Raw genomic sequence first — 23,808 nt, 5'->3', positions numbered from 1 at the left:
GCTTAGCTGGGAGCTCGCTTCTCCCTCTCCCACTCTCCCTGCTTGTGTTCCTGCTCTTGCTGTCTCTGTCAACTAAATAAATAAAATCTTAAAAAAAAAATTATTCCATAAGGTTGTTGAATTCAGATAATATGAAGAAATTAAAAAAAAATTTCAATGTAACTTTAAATGCTTCAATGTACGTAAATACATGTTACCTAAGTTTTTTAGGGTGAATTTTATTTTTGAAAGTAAGTTTTGAATAGTACTATTTAAGGTACATCTATATCTTAGAACTAATTTCTCTGTCAATAAATAGAAATTTCAAAAATTTGTATAATGAATTTTAGCTCCCTTTTACTCTCAAAATTGTCCTGAATCAAACATATTCTATGATCCCTCTAGATATCACATAGACATTTTTCCGTATTGCTGTTTCATGTTCAGAACAAAAGCTAGAGATAAAATAAAATTTAATTTTTAAGAACATAGGGAGAAGACTGTAAGGGTTTTTTGTTTTTTTTTTTTTTAAGTGCTAATAGGACTGTGCTAGGTGGGAAAGATGATGAATTTCTTTCTCTTCTTCCATTTGCATTTTAACAATTGAGATCTTGTTATTTTAACAGGGAACAAACTACACTAGAGGAAAAAAACAACAGAAAGTGTTGGGCACTTCCTGGGGCAAGAGGCACCTGCCAGCAGGCCTGTGAGGGCAGCAAAGGTGAAGATGCAGGCCGGCCCAGCATGCCATTTTCTCCACATCTCCAGCACACATGGCTCTCCCGCATCTGCTGGAGCATCAGCTGGTCAAGATGTTATTTCCTTGCACTCCAGACCCAGCCAAGGTAGCACTGACAAATGAGGTCAGATTTGGGGGCCGAGGTGAGTGAAGCATTTTATATTTATATCCATAGACACACACTCTTGTGTATGTTCCAGTGACTTCAGGGGACTTCCCACAGCCATGGGTGTCCTGTGTCTAGTGTGAGCTTACTGGCTGGCCCACTGAGTTCTCTGGACACCAATCCTTGGGTGAGGCGGACATTTCAGGGCTTATGGATTGAGGGGAGAAGCGTATCTTTCTCAATGTCATTTGGCTCTCTTCTGTACTATCTGTTCACTATCATGGTAACATACATGCAGGATTTTTTTGGCAGGGTGTTTGTTTTTCCTCTCTCTGATAGTAAGCTCCAAGTTTAAGGACGCACAGAACACAGTGACTCCACAACATCCAGGCCGGGGCTTTTCTGGTTGATACTCTGATTAATTTAATGCGGGGATGGGGGGGGATAAACATACAGTATAAATAAAATACTTAGGAGAGTGCTTGGTACAAAATCAGTGCTAGAGCAGTATTGGTTGTTACTCTGACACTTTACAGAGGAATCAAGCTTTCTATCTAAAAGGGAGAATTTCAGGGGTGCCCGGGTGGCTCAGTTGTTTAGTGTCTTCCTTCAGCTTGGGTCATGATCCTGGGGTTCTGGGATCAAGCCCATATCGGTCTCCCTGCTTGGCAAGAACACTGCTTCTCCCTTTCCCAGTCCCCCTGCTTATGTTCCCTCTCTCCATGTCTCTCTCTGTCAAACAAATAAGTAAAATCTTAAAAAAAGAAAAAATAGAAGGGAGAATTTCGGTGGAGACAAAAAGGAAGTGATGAGAAGTGGTAAGAAATAACAAGATTTAATAGTGTAGAAGACATGTTGAACACATATTACATGCAATACACTGGCTGAGGCTCCAGGAATAAAATGATGGACAGTTTAAACTCACTGCTCTCACAGAATTCACAATCAGGGGATGAAATTTAACCGAGCTAAGAGAGTGTGAATGTCTCCCATTCTTATGCAGAATTCTAGCCTAGCCCTGCTAGTATGTATACAAACTGTTGTGTTTTCAAAGGGGCTAAAGAAAGTTGAACAAAATTCAAGGAGTTCCAGGGAATGGTGCATATCCTCTCCTCATTAACATTTGCATCATGGATTTTTTTTTCCTACCTTACCGGGTCACTTAGCACAAAAGATGAGTTTACGTAAAGTAAAAAAGTACATTGGGTCATTGTGGAGGACACTGTGAGGTGTTCCCCTAAAGGCCATTTCTATTTCTTTATCTGTAAGAGAATTTGTTTTGTTTTGGTTTGAGGTAACAGTGTGCTCAGGAAAAGTGGCTTCCAACATGCAACAGAAAATGGACCTTAATGAGTTCCGAGCTAAGATTTTTGCTGGTGTCTCTCCCTTTTGCCAGTGATTGGTTTGGAGTGGCATACAACCCTGTTCTGGCTAATGAAAGGTGAGGGAAAATGTGTTGGGACATTTCACATGAAGGCGTTTGAGAATCAAGGTCAATACAAAAAATGTATTTGATCTCTCCATGGAGAAAATAACTTGTTCTGTGGCCTTGGGCATTTATCACTTTACCCCCAGGGCTCAGTTTCCCCACCATACGTATCATATAATAACCTGTGTCCTACTAATTAACAGGGTTATTGTTAATGATATAGAAAACCATAGATTTTAACACAATTTCCAAATTTTAAATACCTGTAAGATGTAAATAATTACCATTAGTTGTAAATTACTTTGAAATCTTTAGATGAAAACTGATAATACAAGTACATCAGTAATGCATGAAAGTGTATGCTAATACGCCACCTCTGGGAAAATATGCTTCTTTACTTCAAGAAAATTCAAGTAAATATAATAGTGTGTAAAAGACCTGCAATGCATTCATTTATGCATACATATTTCATTTTCATTGTCTTCATTTCTCTCAAAATCTATGTGTAATTAGAATTATTTAATAAGTCTCAATGAACTTAAGTTTATAAAGAAAAACACTGATACTTTCACCTCTCTCCTTGGAGAGCATAATGGCCAGCGCGGTAAGTAGAGTCAGGCATTTTGTGCTGGGATCCCCAAAAAACATTCAATTCTTTTCATAAAATATTCGAATATATGGAAAATAACATAATAATCACCAAGAACCCACTATGCATATTTAATGAATGTCGATTCTTTGTCATATTTTCCTCACTTAAGGATGAAGAAAATAATACAGATACACTTAAGGTGCTCGTCTACCCTTTCCCAATTACGGTTTGTGGTGGGTGTATATTTCCGGATCACGTTTCTACTTCGCCTATGTATCTGTTTCTTACATAAGATATTAACTAAGCCGCTCTAACCAAGAGTTCCCAAACACAGTGGCTCAAAGGAGATTGGAGCTTATTTCTCCCTCAAAGCAGTTCGTAGGATGGTGAAAGGGACAGGGTAGACAGTCTGCTTTGAACTGTGAGATTTGGTTGTTTCACCAGCTTTTAAAGGAATAAGTTTTAAAAGTGCAATCTCAGGGCTCCTTGGGTCACTAAGATTCTTTCAAGGTGCCTGTAATCTCCTCCTATTTCCAACTATGTATCTGTGTGAGGCCAAATTTTCTTCATGTACAGCAATAAGAACAATATTAATAAGGACTGTTGAAGCAGACGAGACTCCTACTTGTCTTGAATCAAGTCATACATTAAAAAGATTTTCAAAAATGTTTTTTCACCAAATTTATTTATAAAGTTATTTATCATCAAAGAATATATTTATATAAACGAATATTATCCTTTTATAATGAAATTATATTTTAATGCCTCAATTTTAAATTTGAATTTGATAAATATCAATGGATATTCCAACATAAATAAAAGCTCTTTGGAGTCCTAAATAGGGAAAGTAGAAAAATGTAGTGTCTAGTTGGAAGCTATATTCAACTAAAAGTCTTTCCACTATGAGGAAGGGAGAATGAATTTGGAGGAACAACTAGCAATTCAGTGCAATCTGTGTGTTCATAAGCAATATATAATGATTGTGTAATTTAAGAATTTACATGAATGATATCTTTCTGCATGAATCCTTTTACTGCATGTTACTTTTTTGTAACTCAAAATTATGTTTCCAAGATTTATATATTCTAATACATACAGATCTAGTTCATTCATTTTAACTGTTGAATACTATCATACTGCAGGATTATAGCATAATTTATTTATATATTTCTTTGGTGAATATATAGAAACTTTCCAATTATTTACAATAAACATCTTTCTGCATCTCTCCTCACATCAATATGAGAGTGTTTCTCTAGAGAATTAAAGATTAATTTGTGTGTTGTAGGATATACATGACTCCAAACTTCTTTATTAAATTGGTGTTAAACTGTTCTCCAAATGGTTGTGCCAATGTGTAAACCACCTGCACAGCATGAAAATCCCTTTGCCTTTTCTGCCTCTCTCTTTGGAATGATCAAGCTTGTGAATGTTGTCAATATGGTGCCAGGGGAATTGAAAGTTACTGTTGTTTAATTTGCACCTCTCTTTTTAGATATTAGGATGGTTAGAAATAGGTATGATGGCAATCAAAAGAATTCTTGATAACAGTGATTACATAATTGAGGTTTATTTTTTTTTTTCTACATAAGAAATGTGAAATTAAGCAGTTGCTAGCATTGGTTTTGCAGATCATTAATGTAATCAGGAAAATTAAGCTCAGGCATCTTTCTGCTGCATTATCCTAAGTATGTTGGCTTTTCTTCCTCATGCTTATCATCTTAAGGTTGCAAGATGATTGCCGCTATATCACTTAAATGTTCAATAGAAAAGGGGACAAGGGGAGGGATGGCTTATAGGACTTTCCTCTTGAATCTGGTCCCTTTTATCAGCAAAGAAAAAGTGTCTAATCCCCACTCTAGTGACTTCTTCTACCATAGTTTTTGCTCAGAATTGGCTTAATTAACCAATACTAACACGTTGTTCTTGCAGCTTTAAATAAGCTGGAAAAAAAGATAGGGTACGTCTCTCACACTTCTTATTTCAAACTGTCGTGGCTTTTCAAGGCTCTTTATATATATATATACATATATATGTATATATGTATATATATATATAATATTTACATATATTTACATTTGGGATAAAATTAAACTTTATAATGTTGTAAACTGAAAACAAGGTATCTTACATTTTAAATTCAATTTGGCAATCTGCTTTTTTAATTGACGTGTTTATTCCTTTAAATCTAATATAATTATTGATATAGATGTGCTTAAGTCTATTATCTTTGTCATCTGTTCTTGATTTTCTCAATATTTTCATGCCTTCTTGGGGAGAATAAAAGTATGTGTTATAAAACCTACAATACATTATCATTATTTTGGCTGTATAAGAAATGATAGAAGAATAAGTTCTTCAGGAGAAAAGAGGAAAGCTCAGATCTTCAGGAGGGAATAAAAAACATCAGAAAGTTAAATATCTAGGAAAATATATAAGATCTTTATTATTTTTATTATATAAACATTTATCTTTAAATTTATTAGAGGACTATTAACAGTTTAGACAAAATTTACATATATTGCAGTTTAAATAGCATATATATGTGTGTGTGTGTGTGTGTGTGGTGTGTGTGTACACACACACATCTCCTCTTGGTTCTGGTTCTCTGGAAACCATGACTAATATACTTTTTCCTTATGCTGTTTTATAGAGTGGGAAATTATGTGCTATTCTATATACTTTCATCACCCAAATTCTTTTGTTCCAAGCAAAATCACATAGAATGTCTCTTTTGGTGATTCTTTTAGTTCCTGGACACAATTCCAACATGTGTTGGGCGAATGGTCTTCCCACAACACACTGAATATTTCTTGGACACCAGAAGGGTATCCAAGAATTCAACTCAATTCTGATACCTATCTACCAGAGATCCCACAGGGTAAGGGTTGCAGGACTACCCTCCCCCCATCCCATCACTCCCTCTTTGTACTTCAGATCTCATTCTCAAATCCAACTTCTGACCACCTGGCTAGAAATTAGATGTTTCCATGACCCTCTCCTTGGCTTTGATTAATTTGCTAGAGCAGCTAACAGAACTCAGAGAAACATTTTACTTACTAGATTGGTGGTTATTATAACAGGATATAATCCAGAAACAGCCAGATGGAAGAGATGCTTAGGGCAAGGTATGTGGGAAGGAGAATGGAGAATTCCATTCTGACTCCAAGCTTGCTGACTCCAAGCTTGCCACTCTACCTCCATCTCCATGTGCTAACCAACCCAGAAGTTCCCTCAACCATCCTTCTAGGTTTCTATGGAGGTTTCATTACTGAAGTATGATGATTAAATAATTGGCCTTTGGTGATTGAATCCGATCCTGGGCCCCTCCCATTGCCACCCACCCCTCCCTGGAGGTCAGAGTGTGAGACTGGGAGTTCTAACTCTCGAATTACCATTTGCTTGCCTAGCAACCAACCCCCATCCTTTGGTGTGTTCTAAAATCACCTCGTTAACATAACAAAAGATATCTTTGTTGTTCTAAACACTTAAAAAATACCAAGGGTTTTAGAAACTCTATGCCAGAAACTGGATGAAGACCAAATGTATATCTCTTATTATAAGTCACATTACAGCCACCATTCACCTTCTGAGCGCCATGCCATAATACATTGCAGCTTGTTACCAAAGACAAGAGACAGTACCCTAGATTTGGTGACTGTTATTTCACTGGCCATTGCCAATATTTAGCAAATAGAATTGGCTTTGCCATAGTTATCAGGGAATCAGTACCTATGGATATCCATTTTAGGTTGGTACTTGCTACTTTACAGCATTTCCTGAATAGCCACCTCATGTAAGGTCATTTTTAATTATTTTCTAATTGATTTTTAAGAGAAAGCCAGAGAAATGAAGGCTTTCTGGCAGCATACTATTTTTATTTTTCCAATAAAAATTTAAGCAGAGTGAACCCATGAGTAAGTTACCTCAAGGTAGTTTCAATAGGCCAAAATACTGGGGCGGGGTGGGGGGGGGGTTCTGTGCACCAGCTCTTTGCCATTACCTGTGAAGGTGGACTTTCCTCAGACCCTCATTTCCTCTTATACTGTTAGTTGCTAATCTTCCTCAAATGTTTAAGGTGTACATAAAAACCATATTAATCAGTCTTTTCAATAACCCTCTAGTGTAGGTGATATTTCCCCCATTTTACCAGTGATAAAACTAAAGATAAGAGAGATTAAGTTATTTCCCCTTAATTATATTGATAATAGGTTTCAGAGCTCAGACTTCCCTTTATAGCATTTGATAAGTTTATGGTTATAGGGTATTTTGACTCTGACACTGGCATTTGAATTTAGCTAAATTAGCTATTGTAGGCAAACTATTGTCATAACAATCTCAAATCTCAAAGGATTAAAAGAACAGGAGCTTATTTCTCCTTACATAAAAATTCAAGTCTAGTAATCTTCTATCTAGTCATTCAGGAATGTAAACTTCTTCCATTTTGCACCTCTACTAGTCTCTATGTCCACAAAGTCCTCCCTTTCAGCGAAATAAGGAAAAGAGGGAGCATGGAATTTATCTGATAAACTTTTATAGGCCAGCCTGGAAGTGGTACACATCACCTTTCATTGACTAGAACTCAGTCATATGGACACACTAACTGCAAAGGAGGCGGAGAATATGATTTAGCTATGTGACTAGGCAAGAGATGTTTCAAATATCTACATTGGTTATGGCTACTTTGAGTTATATACTTCAGTGTGGAAATATTGGGCTTAAAAATATTGAACATTTTAAAAATTGGCAAGTATATTTTGCAGTAGATATCTCTAGCCTATATATGATTCTCAGTCATCTCTGAGTCTTATCATAAATCAGCTAGAATGAAATTCAACTATAAATAACAACAACCACAAAGTAATACTGGCTTAAAAAAGGTAGAAATTTATTTCACTCTCTCTCTCTTTTTTTATGTGAAAAAAATTCAGAATTCAGCTTGGAATTAAGTTCAGAACTGGTGTCTCCACCATCATTAAGAATCCAGCTCTACTGGCATGCCTTCTACACAGGACCTACTCTCATCAAGGCAGTCTCACAGCCAATGGAGCTGTGAGTGTTTCCACCTTCTAACCATATTGTAGGCTGGGGGGAAAAAATGGAGAAATATGGGATTTTCACAGATTTCTGTCTTGCTCCCTTTATGAGAAACCTCCAAGAAATCTCAATAACTTTTTCTCTCAATAACTTTGACTCATACCTCATTGACTAAAACTTATTCACAAAGCCACTCCAGCTGTTACGCCAATTGGAAAATTTTATCTTTAGGCTGGGTGTATCGTCAGTCCAAATGTTATAGGAGTTCTATTAGTAGGGAAGAAAAAAGGATATAAGTTAGATATGTAACTAGCTGTCTTCATAACTTCTGCCCCCATATTTCAGACTTACTCCCTTTCTGATTATTTTATTTAGAGCATACCAGAGACAGATGAGGTTCAGGACAAAAGTAAGGACCTAGAGTAGAATAAAGTAAGAAATTGTTCATATTATTTAGTAATTAGTACTAGGATTTTGGATTTTGGTGAACTCTGCCACTTACGATTGGTCAAAAAGAGCTATATTGACATGTTCTACTAAACAACTTATACTGTTACATATAGCTCCTACTTTTTCTTCTTTTTTCTATTGTTTCCTTTCTTTCTTAACTTCCTTTAATATATATTTATTGAAAACTGTTATATACCACACATTGCACCCAGGACTTAGTGATGAACAAAACATTCATTGTTTCTGCCCTTGTGGAGCTTATAGTCATATCTTCATATATCCAGTGACTGCTTAACACCTTTCCAGGACAAATTATCCTAAAGAATAAGTTGCATGGTTCTCTCTCACTAAAAAAAAAAAAAAAAAAAAGGTAATATTTAGAAATATAATATAATGGTTGAGAACAGACAGGCTTAGATTTGGCTTCCAACTCTGTCCTTCACTAATTGAATAACCTTGAAAAAAAAAATCTTCCTTTCTTTGTATTTCAAATTCCTCAGTGTTAAAATAAAGATGTTTAATTGGTGGAGGTATCAAGATCAGAGTTATAAATAGAACAAAATACATAGACTTTATCCCAGTGAATCATTCTGCAGAACAGCTAGACAACACATACGTATGTTCACTGGCATAGAAGTAACTGAACTTGGCATCAAATTAATTAAATTGTCAAGAATGCTATGTTAAAATACAAAGCTATTGTATGTCTTACATGATTTATAATGCCTGTGCATGAGACATATCATAAATATCTTCAATTCCAATTATATAATCTTAGACAGACAATAATTTAAGCATTCTTTCTAGATAACTCAGTGTTTGCTGGAAGGACTGAGGAATATGCTTAGTTCCTCAGATTTCTAGTCTGCCACTCCCACCCTGACTTCTCCCCAAAATGATATGGATATATGGTGGGGAAAAAAGTAGTGTAAGTAGCCTCATGGCTATAAGGATGATGCAACTTGATGTGGCATCTTCTATGTATTCCACTGATATGGTCAGTGAAGTCAGGTGGCTTCTGCTTCTCCTTGAACAGGTGATAAGTGAAGTATAACTTGTTCTGTCTTTTTCTCTCTCAATTGGGAAACAAGCTAGTATCTGAGGATCAGGACTCTCTCTGTTTAATTTTCTTTTGATACTTTTGGGTCCTATTCCCAAGGTAGGCAGATTATTCCCACAGAGACTAAAGAAGCAAGATCATTGCTCAGGACCTTTTTTTCTTCATACTACCAGGCCCCAGTTCCATGCCATTGCTCCTATGCCTATATTGCAATTCTGAAAGTGGTGCTTAACTAAAGGCTAGGATTCTTCTAGAGATCTTTAGCCCTCCTTGTTCTTTAAAGACATATCCCAGGAGTTACTATGTTCTTAGGCTCCTCTACCTGAATGAAATGTTTCTAAAACCTCTAATAATTATCACTAAGTTGCAGGTTCTGATAGAAAGTAAAACCAAAACCAAACCAAAACAAAACAACAACAACAAAAAACAAACAAAAAAACCCCAAGAATATTGTCCCCTGAACTCATACATATTCTGCTCTTTCCCCTCTTCTCAAAATTCTTCTGATTGAAATATTTCTCCTTTCTCTACTATCTTTCTTCTAAGTAGGACATTATATCTCAGGAAATAGATGAAAAATTACTTACCCAGTACTATAGAAAAAAATTGTCTAGGCCTAGTCTTGATGTTTGTTGGAACTATCAAATGAATCTTTAAAATTTTAATGTTTTCTTTAAATATGTATAAATTTACTACTATTATCTTGCCTGAAAATTCTATTTTGGAGACTTCTTTTTCCAGCTCCAAAGAGGTAATTAGTGCATTTGCCCTTCTTTCATAAACAAGTATAAAACCAGATAAAACACATGAAGCAACTCTTTCTAGTCATTAGATCTTAAACAACACAAGTGTCTAACATAAAGATAGACTTTATTAAATTAAAAATGTATATTGAGGGGCGCCTGGGTGGGTCAGTGGGTTAAAGCCTCTGCCTTCGGCTCGGGTCGTGATCTCGGGGTCCTGGGATCGAGCCCTGCATCGGGCTCTCTGCTCAGAGGGGAGCCTGCTTCCCTCTCTCTCTCTCTGCCTGCCTCTCTGCCTACTTGTGATCTCTCTCTCTCTGTCAAAACAAATAAAATCTTTAAAAAAAAATGTATATTGAAACTGCCGGGACAACTATTAAAGCAAAGAAGTAGAAATAGAGGTATACCTACCAAACTAATAATACAAATAAAAAGGAATACAATTAATCCAAAGGGAGTATACAGATAACAAGGTAGATGTAAAATTATCATATTAATAATGTCATCAAAGCAAATGATGTTAATACTCTAATTAAAAGGCAGTAATTGCCTAATTAACCAGATACAAATATAAGAACCAAGTATATGCTGTCTATAAGAAATACATATTCAATGTAAAGACACATGTAAGTTAAAAATAAAAATATTATAAATGAGGGTGCCTGGGTGGCTCAGTGGGTTAAGCCGCTGCCTTCAGTTCAGGTCATGATCTCAGGGTCCTGGGATCGAGTCCCGCATCGGGCTCTCTGCTCAGTAGAGAACCTGCTTCCCTCTCTCTCTCTCTCTGCCTGCCTCTCTGCCTACTTGTGATCTCTCTCTGTCAAATAAATAAATAAAATCTTTAAAAAAAATATTATAAATGAATAATTACAGATGTATGTGTATACTTGGGGCAAAAGATACATGTATTGCCTAGCTCTACCTACTGAGATGACCTACAGCCAATGACACCCCAGTAGCAGTGAGCATGCCTAGCATTCAGATCTTGGTTTCTAAATAGCTTTCTCAACTTTCTGTTTCATTTTTGATATGTAAAGAGCTTGAAAGTTCTCATTCTATCATTACCACAAGAAAAATATATGCAAACTGGACATCAGTAAATATTCTTGGACATATCAAAGAAGTGGGTAACAAGACAATCTACCACTCTGATATTTGGAGAGACATGTGCATATAGAGACATACAGCTAAAATCCATTTATTTAAAGGGAGGCTCCTGGAACCATAAACCTATAGGAACACTTAACTGGTAACTCTGATGAACTGCTAGAGATTGACTGTGGAGTAGCATGAGACTAAGAAACTGCTGAGCTGTGTAGTCTTAAGGAGATTCCCCCCAAATTTGTGAGCTTTACATCCAGAAACTACCAGATCACCATGGTGAAGTTTCAAGTAAGGTTCTTTCATATCAGGGGAGGGGAAGAGTAATTGTTAGTTTTCTAGGGATGCCATAACAAAGTACCACAGATGAGTATGGCTTAAAACAACAAGAATTTATTCTTTCATACCTCTGAAGTCTGGAAGTTTGAAACTAAGGTGTCAGCAAGGCCATGCTCCCTCTGAAATATGTAGGGAAGAATACTTCCCCGTTTCTTTTTAGCTTCTGATGGTGGCCATCGGTTCTTAGTACTTCTTGGCTTGTGGCTGCATCCCTCCAATCTCTGCTCTGTCTTCACATGGCACTTTTATGCATACCTGTGTCCAAATTTCCTTCTTCTATGAGGATACCAGTCATAGAGGATTAAGACTTACGCTAATGATCTTATCTTAATTTGGCTGAATCTACCAAGACCATTTTTTCCAAATAAGGTCTACGTTTTCAGGTCCTGAAAGTTAGGAATTCAATATCTAATTGGTAGGAGGGGCAAAATTCAATTCATACCAGTATGAGTATATTCATTGTGGAATATACTCAGAACCTTTATGACAAAAGACTATTATTTAGAAAAACGGACTTTTCCAGAGCCATATCCCAACTCAGGTAAGGGAATCCCTTCCAATCATTTTCATTCCAGCCTTCTGTCTCAGCTAAGAGAAAAAGTAATAAAACATACTTAATGGGGTTAGAGAAAAACGAAAACAAAACAAAACAAAACAAAACAAAACAGAAAGCAATTCTGCACCTGGAAACATTTGTGGAGCTTACAGTTCTGAGACATAGGTCCACTAAAAGACTGAAATTTTAATCAGAGGATTATAAACAATTCCTTTACCACACACTTAACCATCACACCAATAGGGCTCCAGTGTAATGACAGTGGATTAGAGCTATAATGGCTGCAAGACACAGACTCTTTACAGAGGACTTTTGAAGGAAGCCTATAGGACACTAAAGGCATTTGAATCTTCTGGCACTTACAGATACAGCAAACGTTAAACATAACCCAACTTCTAGCCAAATTAACACAAATTCTCACACTAAAGACCTACTTATGTCAGTCTCTAATATCCAATAAAATATATCTATCTATCAGATCATGCCAAAAAGCAAGAAAAAAACATAGCCTGAAGAGAAAAATCATCCACAAATCCATCCTCTCCTCAAATATGACATGGATACTGAAATCAACACATGGGAATTTAAAATAATTATCATTAATATGTTAAGGGCTTTAAGTTAAAAATAGATAACTTGTAAGGACAGTTGGGAAAATGTAAGCAGAGAGATGAAAATATGAAGAATCAAAAGGAATTTCTAGAAATTAAAAAAAAAAAAATCACTGTACCAGAAATGAAGAATGTCTTTGATGGGTCATCAGTAAATTTGACATTGCTCAAGAATCAGTGAGCTTCAAGATAGGCAAATATACACATTTCCAGCTGAAATCCGAAAGGGAAGATTACAAAAGATTGAAAAAGAAAAAGAAATAAAAAAATAGAACAATGAAGAGTTATGGGATATGATCTGGAATACCGGAAGGAAAAGATATGATAGAAAAGAAAGAAAAAAAAAATGAAGTAGTAATGACTGAAAACTGAACCAAATTAATGTCACACAACGGAACCACAGATGCAGGAATGTCAGAGGATGACAAACAGATATATGACAAATAAGCAAACACACATGCATCTATATGTATATCTAAGCATGTTATATATAAACCCAGAAAACCAAAGAGAAAAAGAAAATCTTGAAAGTAGACAGAGGGAAAACAAAACTTTATCTATAGAGGGAAAAAGGATAAGAATTACAGCAGACTTGCCATCAAAAACCATAAAAGCTAGAAGAGAGTTGGATGATATTTTTGTGTTGAAAAGAAAAATGAGACAAAAGAAAATCAACAACTTAAAATTTTATATCTAGAAAAATAAAGCTTCAAATGTGAGGGAGAAATAAATATTTTCCCAGAGAAACACTGAGGTAATTCACTATCATCAGATCTTCCTTGAAATACAAAAAAAAAAAAAAAAAATTAAAAGAAATTCTTTAGGCAGTAAAAAAATGACATAGGTAAGAAACTTGGATCTACATTAAAAAAAGAACCAAATTTCCTAAGCAGATTGTTAATTCTAGACCTAATTCAGGGAACACGAAATAAAACCAGAGCACCTTACAGTACCATGAAGTAAGAAAGTGCTTAAAAAAGAGGTTGTGGGAGCATTTCAAAGTGACACAGGAGCCAGTATGAAAGAGCTCCCAATGGTCCAAACTAGAATAATATGAGGGAAAAAAAAAAAACCCCACAAATACTGTAATACTGGATTATAACTGAAAGTATAAAGATGCTGAGTGCATACTGTTATGTATAAATGATTAAACCAATAAATAAATGGGAAAGATGGAATAAATCTTCTTTACAGAAGAATTCCAAGTAATACATGTAGATGCACCTCCTTCTAGAAATTGGAGGTTAATTCCCTTCTTCTTGACTGTGGACAGGACTTAGGAATTTGCTTCCAAATAATAGAGTATGAAAGGCAAGATATGGTAACTTAATGGGGGGAGTATCTGAAAGACTCTAACTTATTCAAAGTTAACAACACCAGTGATAAGTCATTGCTGTTATTAACCTCCTGATATAATGTGAGGAGAATACTCTAGACCTCTGTGGTATTCCTCCCCAAAACCAATAATCCTTATAATCATAAAAAATAACAAAATCTTTTAAAAAATAAATTAAGAAAAAATAAAAAAATTAAAAAATCATTAAAAAACCATATAACAAATACATATTGAAAGATTTTCTATAAAATACCCAACATGTACTTTTCAAAACTGCCATGGTCATGAAAAACAAAGAGTAAGAAATTTTATACTGCAGAAGAAACAGAAGTGTAATGATTAATAAATGCCATGTAATGGATCAGATCCTGGAATTTAGTTAATAGTAATGTGCCAATCTTAGTTTTTAATTTTGATAAATGTACCATGATTATATAAGATGTTAATATTGGGGGAACTAGGTGAAGGGTGTATAGGAATATTTTGTTCTACTTTTACAACTTTTCTCTATATCTAAAATACATTCCAAAATTTAAAAAATATCTACAAAAATAAAAGGGTGAAAAAGAGATCATGTAAACACACATCTTAAAATTTTTGAGCTGGCTATATTAACTTCAGACAGGCCTTAGGAAAAAGACTATTACCTGGGACAACTGGAATATCTCATAAAGATAAACAGGTAAATGCATCTAGAAGACAGAACAACATAAATGTATATTTACTTAATAACAGACCTTCAAATACAAACAACAACAAAAAAATAGAACTAATGCCAGAAAATAAAACTACTAGTAGTAATTAGTGTGTAAGTTCATATTATTGCATGTCTATAATTACAGTAGATGTTAGCATTCCTGTTCCAATGACTAATAAAAACATAAATAAATAAGGATATAGAAAAACTGAACAAAAATATTATAAATCGATTTGACCTAATTGATGTTTAAATACTTTTCCCAGCGACAGCAGAATACTTACCCACCCACCTTCACACCAACAAGTATGCATGGAACATTCATCTTGATATACTGGGTCATAAACCAGGTGTCAAAAAATATAAAAGGAACTGAAAGCAAACAAAACATTTTCTTTGGCTACAATAGAACAAAATTAACAATCAGGAACAAAAAAAAGATATATTAAATTTTCCCAACTGTTTAGAAATTAAATTATATACTTCTATACAAACCATTAATTAAAAAGGAATCACAAGGAAAATTAGAAAATATTTTAAATTGGATGAAAATGAAAACAAAACATAAAATGCGTGAGATTTAACTAAAATAGTTTTAGAGTGAAATTTCTAGCACAAAATGCTTTAATTATAAAAGAAGGAGGAAAAGTCTAAAGGCAGGTGTAGGTTTCCAAAAGAAACTGGAAAACAATAATAGTGAAGCCAAGACTAAGTAAAAAGTAATAAACAGTGGAAAGCAGTGACATAGAAAACAAACAATAGAAAAAATCAATGAAGACATATTGCCTTTAAAAATATCAATAAAATTGAGCAATTTCTAGTACCACTGATAAAAAGAAAGAAAAGTTACAGCTTGCAGATATCATTTAATACTAAATACTAATACTAAACATAGGGCAATACTAAGTTAGGACAGTAAGTTTAATAAGTTAATGAAATGGACAATTCTGGTTAAAAAGGCTTGTAAATACAGTGTTGGTGAGAATATGGAATAACTGGCATTTTCTTATATTGCTTGTGAGAATATAAAATAGTACAGCCTCATTGAAAAACACTATGATATTACCTTATAAAGTAAAATATATATAAATATTATAATTATATATAATTAATAATTATAATTGCATTGCAATTATCTATTTTATATGTGTGTTTATAAATGTTTATCATGACTCAAGAATTTCACTCCTGGGTATATACCAAAGGGAAATAAAAGTATATGTTCACACAAATAACAAATACACATATACAAATGTTCTTAGCAACATTATATATAATTGCCTCAAACTGGAAACAACTTAAATTTCCATCAACTGATGAATGAAAAAAACAAATTATGGTATACCCATACATGGGATACTGTACTCACCAATAGAAAACCAAAATATTAATACATAGAACAGGAATGAATCTCAAAACATTATGCTAACTGAAAGAAGTGAAATATAACACTGTATACTTTATGATTCCATTTTTATGGTATTCTATAAAAGGCACATTTTTAGTCAGGAAAAGCAAGTTAGTAGTTGCTCGAGACCTGCTTGGGTGGGGCGGATGACTTGGCACTAGGGAACTTTCAGTTATGTTGGAAATAGTCTGCCTCTTGAAGATGGTGGTGGGGACATGAGACTACACATTTGTCGAAACTCATTGAATGGTGGAGGAAAAATGTATGAGTTATTACTGTTATCAGGTTATACCTCAATAAATAAAATAAAATTTTATTTTAGAGGTCATAATGAGAAAACAAAAACAAAAACCTCTCTTTGTTTTACTCTTCTGGTAATTTCATAACTTCCTGAGGCAAATGAATGTCCCCAACAAACTTGGTAAAAAGATCAGTGCATTAAACAAACAAACACACAAATAATACCAAAGAAAAAAGCATCCTAGTATACTGGAAAACTATTTTCCCCATTACATTACAATTATAATCCCTACTTCTATTTTCATTTTTACAATAAACTTTGTCTTCTACATGAACAGACATTTCGGCAAAGAAGACATCCAAATGGCCAAAGTGCTCCACATCGCTCTGCATCAGGGAAATACGAATCAAAACTGCAGTGAGATACCATCTCACACCAGTCAGAATGGCTAAAATTAAGAAGTCAGGAAATTATAGATATTGGCGAGGATGTGGGGAAAGGGGAACCCTCCTACACAGTTGGTGGGAATGCAAGCTGGTGCAGCCACTCTGAAAAACAGCATGGAGGTTCCTCAAAAAGCTGAAAATAGGGCTATGACCCAACAATTGCACTACTGGATATCTACCCTAAAGATACAAACGTAGTGATCCGAAGGGGCACGTGCACCCGAATGTTTATAGCAGCAATGTCCACAATAGCTAAACTATGGAAAGAATCTGGATGTCCATCAACAGATTAATGGATAAAGAAGAAGTGAGATATCTATATCTATATCTATGTATCTATATATAGATATATATACACATCTATAATGGAATAATATGCAGCCATCAAAAAACCACCAAATCTTGCCATTTGCAATGACGTGGATGGAACTAGAGAGTATTATGCTAAGTGAAATAAGTCAATTAGATAAAGACAATTACCATATGATCTCTCTGATATGAGGAATTTGAGAGGCAGGGCAGGGGGTCATGGGGCCTAGGGAGGGAAAAAATGAAACAAGATTGGATTGGGAGGGAGATAAACCATAAGAGACTCTTAATCTCACGAAACTGAGGGTTGCTGGAGGTGAGGGGGTAGGGATAAGGTAGCTGGGTTATGGACATTGGGGAAGGTATATGCTATGGTGAGTGCTGTGAAATGTGTAAGCCTGATGATTCACAGACCTGTATCCCGGTGGCAAATAATACATTATATGTTAATAAAAAAATCGAAAAAAACAAAAACAAGAAACTATGTCTTCTACCTAATGCTGATAAACCACTGATACCCGTTATTAAATTCTTATAGACAATTTAAAAGAAAAGTATTCAGAATTCCAGGTGCAACGAGTAGTCCAATTTCTGTTCATAGTCTTTTGATTGGAATTGACAAGCCACCTCATCACGTAGGTCACAATTTCCTCATCTGCACATGGGGGATGGCTCTTGGTAACATCTAAGGTTCTTTCTAGATCTGATTTTCTGCAACTTCATATCAGTGTCCCTATTAAAAACAGTAGAGAGGAAACAACCCTCAGCAAAGCAGCCGAATATAAATTCCTTCTCATATTTACGAGATGACTAAAGGCGATTGAAATGAACAAGAGCTAAAGCAAACCTTCAAACCTTACATATGATCAATTTTTTAAGAGAGATTTTTTTGTTTTATTTTATTTAAGTTTTTGCTTTTTTTTGTTTGATTGAAGGGATTCATACCATTTCAAAATCAATCCTGGTATACCTGCCCTCCAAGGTTTTTCTGAAGATGTGGATGACAAAAAAGGCATCAGCGAAGACTATTTCCAAAGGTAGTCACTATGCACATTATTCTGGAAATATGTGATTTTGTTATTCTTTGTGCTAAATGTTTCAGTTGTTTCTTTTATGTCAGGGATGAAAGTTTCAAGATACATCCAGTGACACTACCAAAGATTTCATTTACATGATATAAAATTATACCAACAAACAGGAATGACTCTCACAAACAGTTATTGAGTGAAAGAAGACAGGCATAAGAAGGCATATGGATTATCCCATTAAGTATCCTACAAAAGCAGAGAATACTTACTTCTGCTGTCAGGGAAGTGGTTGTCCTTATGGTAAGGGGCTAGTGACTGGAAGAGAGCTCAATGAGACTTCCAGAATTCTGGCAACATTTTCTTTTTCCTTCTGGTCACTGAGTGTTTGTTTTGCTATAGTCCTTGAGTACATTTATGACACATATACTTATGTGTATGTCTGCACATTATATATAATAGCACAATAATATATCCCACACAGTATCACAATTATATATTTTAAAAACATGCTACTAAACACAGGATTTCATTTGAGCCTCGTAACAACCTGTTGGGACTAGTGATACAAGGACCATTGTCACCATTTTAGAAATGAAGGAAATGAGGCTTTGAAAATACAGGTCAATTCAACTCAACGAATATTTCTTAAGTTCCTAATGTACTCTAAGAAGAGAAAACATACTGGGTAGTAAGATACAAAGAGTCCTTACAGTTAAAAATAAATGAAGTCATTTACTCCCAGAGCACATAGCTAAAAAGGGTTATGCCACTTTGGACATAGAAGGGACCCCAGACACCAACAGTGTTCTACTCTTTTAGATGAGGGCGAGGCAAGAGCCTGGGCTTTGTCGTGGGCCTGATTTGGGTTGGATTTCTAGTTTCAACACTTCATCACTGGGTAACCTTGGGCAAGTTACCTACCCTCTCTCTGCCTCAGTTTGTTGATCTGAAATGTCGTATTAAAAATAACCATCTTAAAAATAGCTCTGAGGTAAATTGTAAAAATCTGGGAGCAATCCCAGCATACCACGCAGCAACTAGTAATTCTAAGTTACATCTGTTCCCTTCAGGTGATTTGAAGTAAGTGGCTCAGAATCCAGCCCCCTTCCTAGCATGCTTTTCTGCTTCTCCAAATATGTACAAATGAGATGTGGAGTGTTCAGTATACTGGGATGTGAGGCACATGCTGGACCAGCCCTGTCTACTTTCCAGGGAATCTATGTGTGGAGCTCCTGGGTTTCATAACCTGTGGTCCGAGGGCCTTTGGCCCAGTGGGGAGGCAGAAGCTCTCCCTGGTGTTGATGGCAGGGCTGTGACAGGGCATATGAGTAATCCTTTCTGGGAGGAAAGCAGATACGGCAGCCTGGAAAGCACACGTTCGGGGAGCCTGAGCAGGAGAATGAGCTGAGATGAGCAAAGACCACCATCCTGGGTGTGTGATGTAAAGCCTCGGGAATGTGTCTGAATCCAATCCAGTGGCCGTCCTCATCGTGCTCTGTAGCCCTCTGAGCCCCGGCAGCTGTCACGGTGACTGATGTGCAACACCCTAACCTTTGCTGACACTGTCCTTCCTTCTTGTCTTTCACCCACGTCTGTCCCTGTTTTCCACATCACGCTGGCTGATGGCAAATAGGTCTGTGGAGCTGCTTGGAGGAAAATCCCATTCTCTGTATCCTGGTCCTGGGACTCCAATTTCCCATGGGTATAGGTGATTGATGGGAACTCTCATTCCAGTAAAATACTGTCTGCTTCTCTGCAAGGGTCCCTCCCCACACTAGCGGTTCTCCTGGTTTAAAGGAGGGCCAGACTCTTCAGAATACATTCCCCACCAATGAGGGAGCTCCCATGTATCTTGTGAGGCAACTTCATGTCCAGTACTTCATCTGTTTCTCATGACAGCCCTCTGGGGGAGCCAAGCAAGGGTATTATTTCCTTTTCAGTAGTGAAGGAAATGGGGTTCCAAGTGGTCCCTGAATTGTCCCAAGTGACATGGTAAAGTAGGTGGCCATCAGAATTAACGTTCAAGTCAACTGAAAACCAGCCTATTGAATATCACTCTATTGGCTCTCAATTCCACATATGTATTTTAATGGCTGCTACTGCTTAGCGATCTGTTCTTCTCTAATTTGTGTTTGTTCCAGAAAAGTTATGATCAAGAAGAGCTCTCTCCCATACTCACCATATTTCATGAAATAGAAGAAAGGGCATACACAATTCAAATGGACAATCTGAGGTAGCTTCAAGAATCAGTTTGTATGTCATCTTCAGGAAGCTATAATCAATAGCCTCAGTCTGAGATTGTCCCCCTCTCTTCTTTATGCTTTGACAGCACCCTGCATGCACATTTACAATGCATGTAAATCACCTGTTTATGCATTTCTCTCTCTTTCCTATAGACCCTTGAGCTCAGGGACCATGACTTATTCATCTTTGTATTTTCTGGTGCCTGAACATGGCAAAGACAAATGATCAATTAGATCATTGACTGAATATAAAATAATGTAGTCGATGGTATTGAGAGTCAAAAGGTATCTAAAGGTGATATACCTTGGCACTCATTTGCCTGAGGAGGATGCCAAAGAGGACACATTCAAGGTCAGAAAGAGTAAGAAGCAGGAACAAGACCACTTCTCCAAAGGGTGGTCTGTGCTACTCAGGTCCAGATTCCTAGTATAGTGTGCAAGTTCTCTATCCTTTCAAATCATCCTGTTCAATTATAGCTAAAGATAATAAAGGATACCCCAATCAGTAGATGAGTCTCCCCCTCCAGAAGTACCTCTGAACATACTTTAGAAAAGCTTCCATTTTCTATTATCCAGGCTGCAGCCATCACCAGCTCTTTGGTTCACTCTCTGCTGTCTCACAGCCTCTTTGGTGGGCTACTTGATCTTGCTTCTTACTGATTCCCCTAAGCACGGACTCTCCTCTTCTGCCACACCCTGAGCATTGAGCATGAGGCTTAAAAACATCTATCAAAAACATGAAGATAGCAAAAGGGAATTGCTAAGCCAGAGGGGGAAAACTAAATATTGGCTGTTAGACAGCAATGCTTCCTCGAGCCTACCCACTAAATCACATCACAAGGGAGCTGGGGCGGCTGTGTTCTTCTTCTGTCTCTGGCTTCCCAAGACGCTACATGGGTCTACTCTTCAGAGCTGCTTCTACCAGATCTTTCCCTTGAGTATCAGTCTCTTACTCCCAACTCTGGTCTTTAGTCTGGCAAGAAAAAAATCTAAAAGGATCTTTTAATATAGAAAGGAAAAATCTTTGAGAAGGTAGAGCTCACTCCCTACTTTGATGATTCATTAAGCAGAATCTGTCAAGGCAGGTCTGAGGAATTTGCATTTGAATCCTTTCACTGGTGCTGGCTACCCAAAGGCCAAAATATAGGTACTTAATGTGCATAACCAGAACATTCCACAGAGTGAACTCTCCCAGAAAAGCAAGTGGTATGCCTCGAAGGAAATTCTTACTTCTTTATTAAACCATAGGAATAAAATTCACAGTAAGCTAAGACAACCTATTTTGTTCCAGTGTCTATCAGTCAGACATTCAGGTGTTCAGCCCTAAAGCACTTTTCCCAAAACTTGGGAGCTATCTGATCAGGTACGAATAGCTGATGGCAAATATTTAGGATCTGTGTGTATTATTAACAATAATTAACATTTATTGAGTGGGTACTATATGCCAGGGACTGTGTTTAGCATTTTACATGCATTCTCCTATTTAATCCTTCCAAAATCCTATAAAAAGGCACAATGATGCATTCTGGGTGTGGTTTAGGGTGCGGCTGGTTCGTTGCCCAAATCCTACCATTCAGCCCTCCTCTTCTCTGGAGTTCCTAGCCAAAGAGCATATTCACCAAAGGATCAGCAGCCAAATGGGAAAGAAAGTGCTGATATTATTGTCTGGGAAAGCCCACAAAAGAGAACACAACTTAGGCCTGAGGCTTAGGAGAAGCAACCCCAGCATCCACTTATCCAGCCTTCAGCTTGCATAGAGGCTAGGATAAAGAACACAGCGTGCTTCCTAAAGGGATAGCCAGGGTAAAAAAAAAGGGGGGGGGGGGTCATGGAATCTAACTTTAAGACACTGTTGTTTCTCAAAATCACCCTCTTGGGTTCTAGTCAATTAGATTAATAATTCCTACTCCCTTAGAGAGTTCCAATGAGGTCAGAGAGAGGAGTGTGATGGAAGGGGGAAAGCTGAGGTCTCAAGGGGCTCCAGAGGCCTGGAAACTTCTTGTACTAAATTCGTGTTGGCTTCTATGCAGAGGTTCAGAGAATCTCTCTCTTACTGTTTCTTTGAGATGGGTTCTAAGGAAGTTTCATAGTGTCCTTAAGAGTTTTAAAAAAATCTGTTCCTTCAGTTTCTGTTGCAGAGTCAGACACAGCCTATGGGGCAGATGAGGAGGACCATGCATGAGGAAGTGTACTACTCAGCCACCGCCTTCTATTTTGGTGTCTGACATTTTGAAACAAATGTCCTTGTAATTTATTTCTTGTGCTCAACCCCAAGATTTCAAGATTTTACGAGACATTTCTGAATCCCAAGAACAGACCAACTTTAATTCAACTGGAAAGGTTCATTAAGTATTGAAAACAGTTTCACTTTAGAGAGAGCTACGTGTGTCTGATTATTAATATGCAAGGAAGGGAAAATAAATGCAAAGGAACCACATTGTTACCAGTTCTACAAGTGCTTTCCCCTATTTATCATGTCATGGGAGCATGTGAATGAAAGACAGCCATAAGCAAAAACGCTTCTTTCACATATTTGCTGAGGTTTGGACTTTTGACTTACCAGAGTCTTCTACCAGTTATTCCTCTCTAGTCTCTGTCACTCAGCTCTGTCCTCTGTCCTTATAATGCTGACATGCTCAGGGTGCCTCTTTGGATATCCTCCTAGTGCATCCTTCCCCCAAACACACAATCAACTCTCATTCATACTTCTGATTTAGAGATGTCTTCTATCAGTTTTGGCTTCACAAAATGGACTCAATTCCTCATAGCCCTCTAGCAGGGAAAGGAGTATTGTACAATGCTGGTGTTTGAAAGTTCAAATATGTAACTGTTTGCTGAGTCAAAAAAAAAAAAAAACAGAAGAAAATTAACAACCTAGATTTTTGGTATATAAGAACAGCATGACTTAGAAAAGAAAATAGTTCTTTAATAATTCCTTCCAGTCTTCTCTAGCTAGCACCTACTGTATGCAAGCATCCACCATATAATGGTGACAGTGACTCTATACAGCTGGATAAGATACAGAACTTCAAAGAGTACTAGTAAGGAAATACACATATACTGAATTCTATTCAAGATAATTTATTTGGATACATAAACATGTACATTAACATAAATGACTATAATCGAAGGTAGTATGATTTAAGGCCATTAAAAGATATAACAAGTTTACTTATTCCAGTAGAGGTAATCAGGAAGGGTCTAGGAAATTTTTATTACATTTTCATATGAGTGGGGACTGATGTTATTAAAAAACAGGATTATTTTTGCAAGGACTCAAGTCCCTGCAAGCAGAGAGTTGAGTTTAGTATTCATTTTGACCTGAACATAGAATTTGTTTAGAGAAAAAGTGAGTAAA

General features: G+C 36.4%; 1 pseudogene; it reads left to right on the top strand.

The window, feature by feature from the left end:
• Positions 1 to 752: 752 nt before the first annotated feature.
• Positions 753 to 23,808, top strand: part of LOC111149203 — a 35,591-nt pseudogene continuing 12,535 nt past the window's right edge.

This window comes from Enhydra lutris, unplaced genomic scaffold (genome assembly GCF_002288905.1).
Source record: "Enhydra lutris kenyoni isolate GAN:26980312 unplaced genomic scaffold, ASM228890v2 scaffoldscaffold2, whole genome shotgun sequence".
Lineage (NCBI taxonomy): Eukaryota > Metazoa > Chordata > Mammalia > Carnivora > Mustelidae > Enhydra > Enhydra lutris.
Note: the sequence above shows the minus strand (reverse complement) of the source record. Positions and strands in the feature narration are given on the sequence as shown.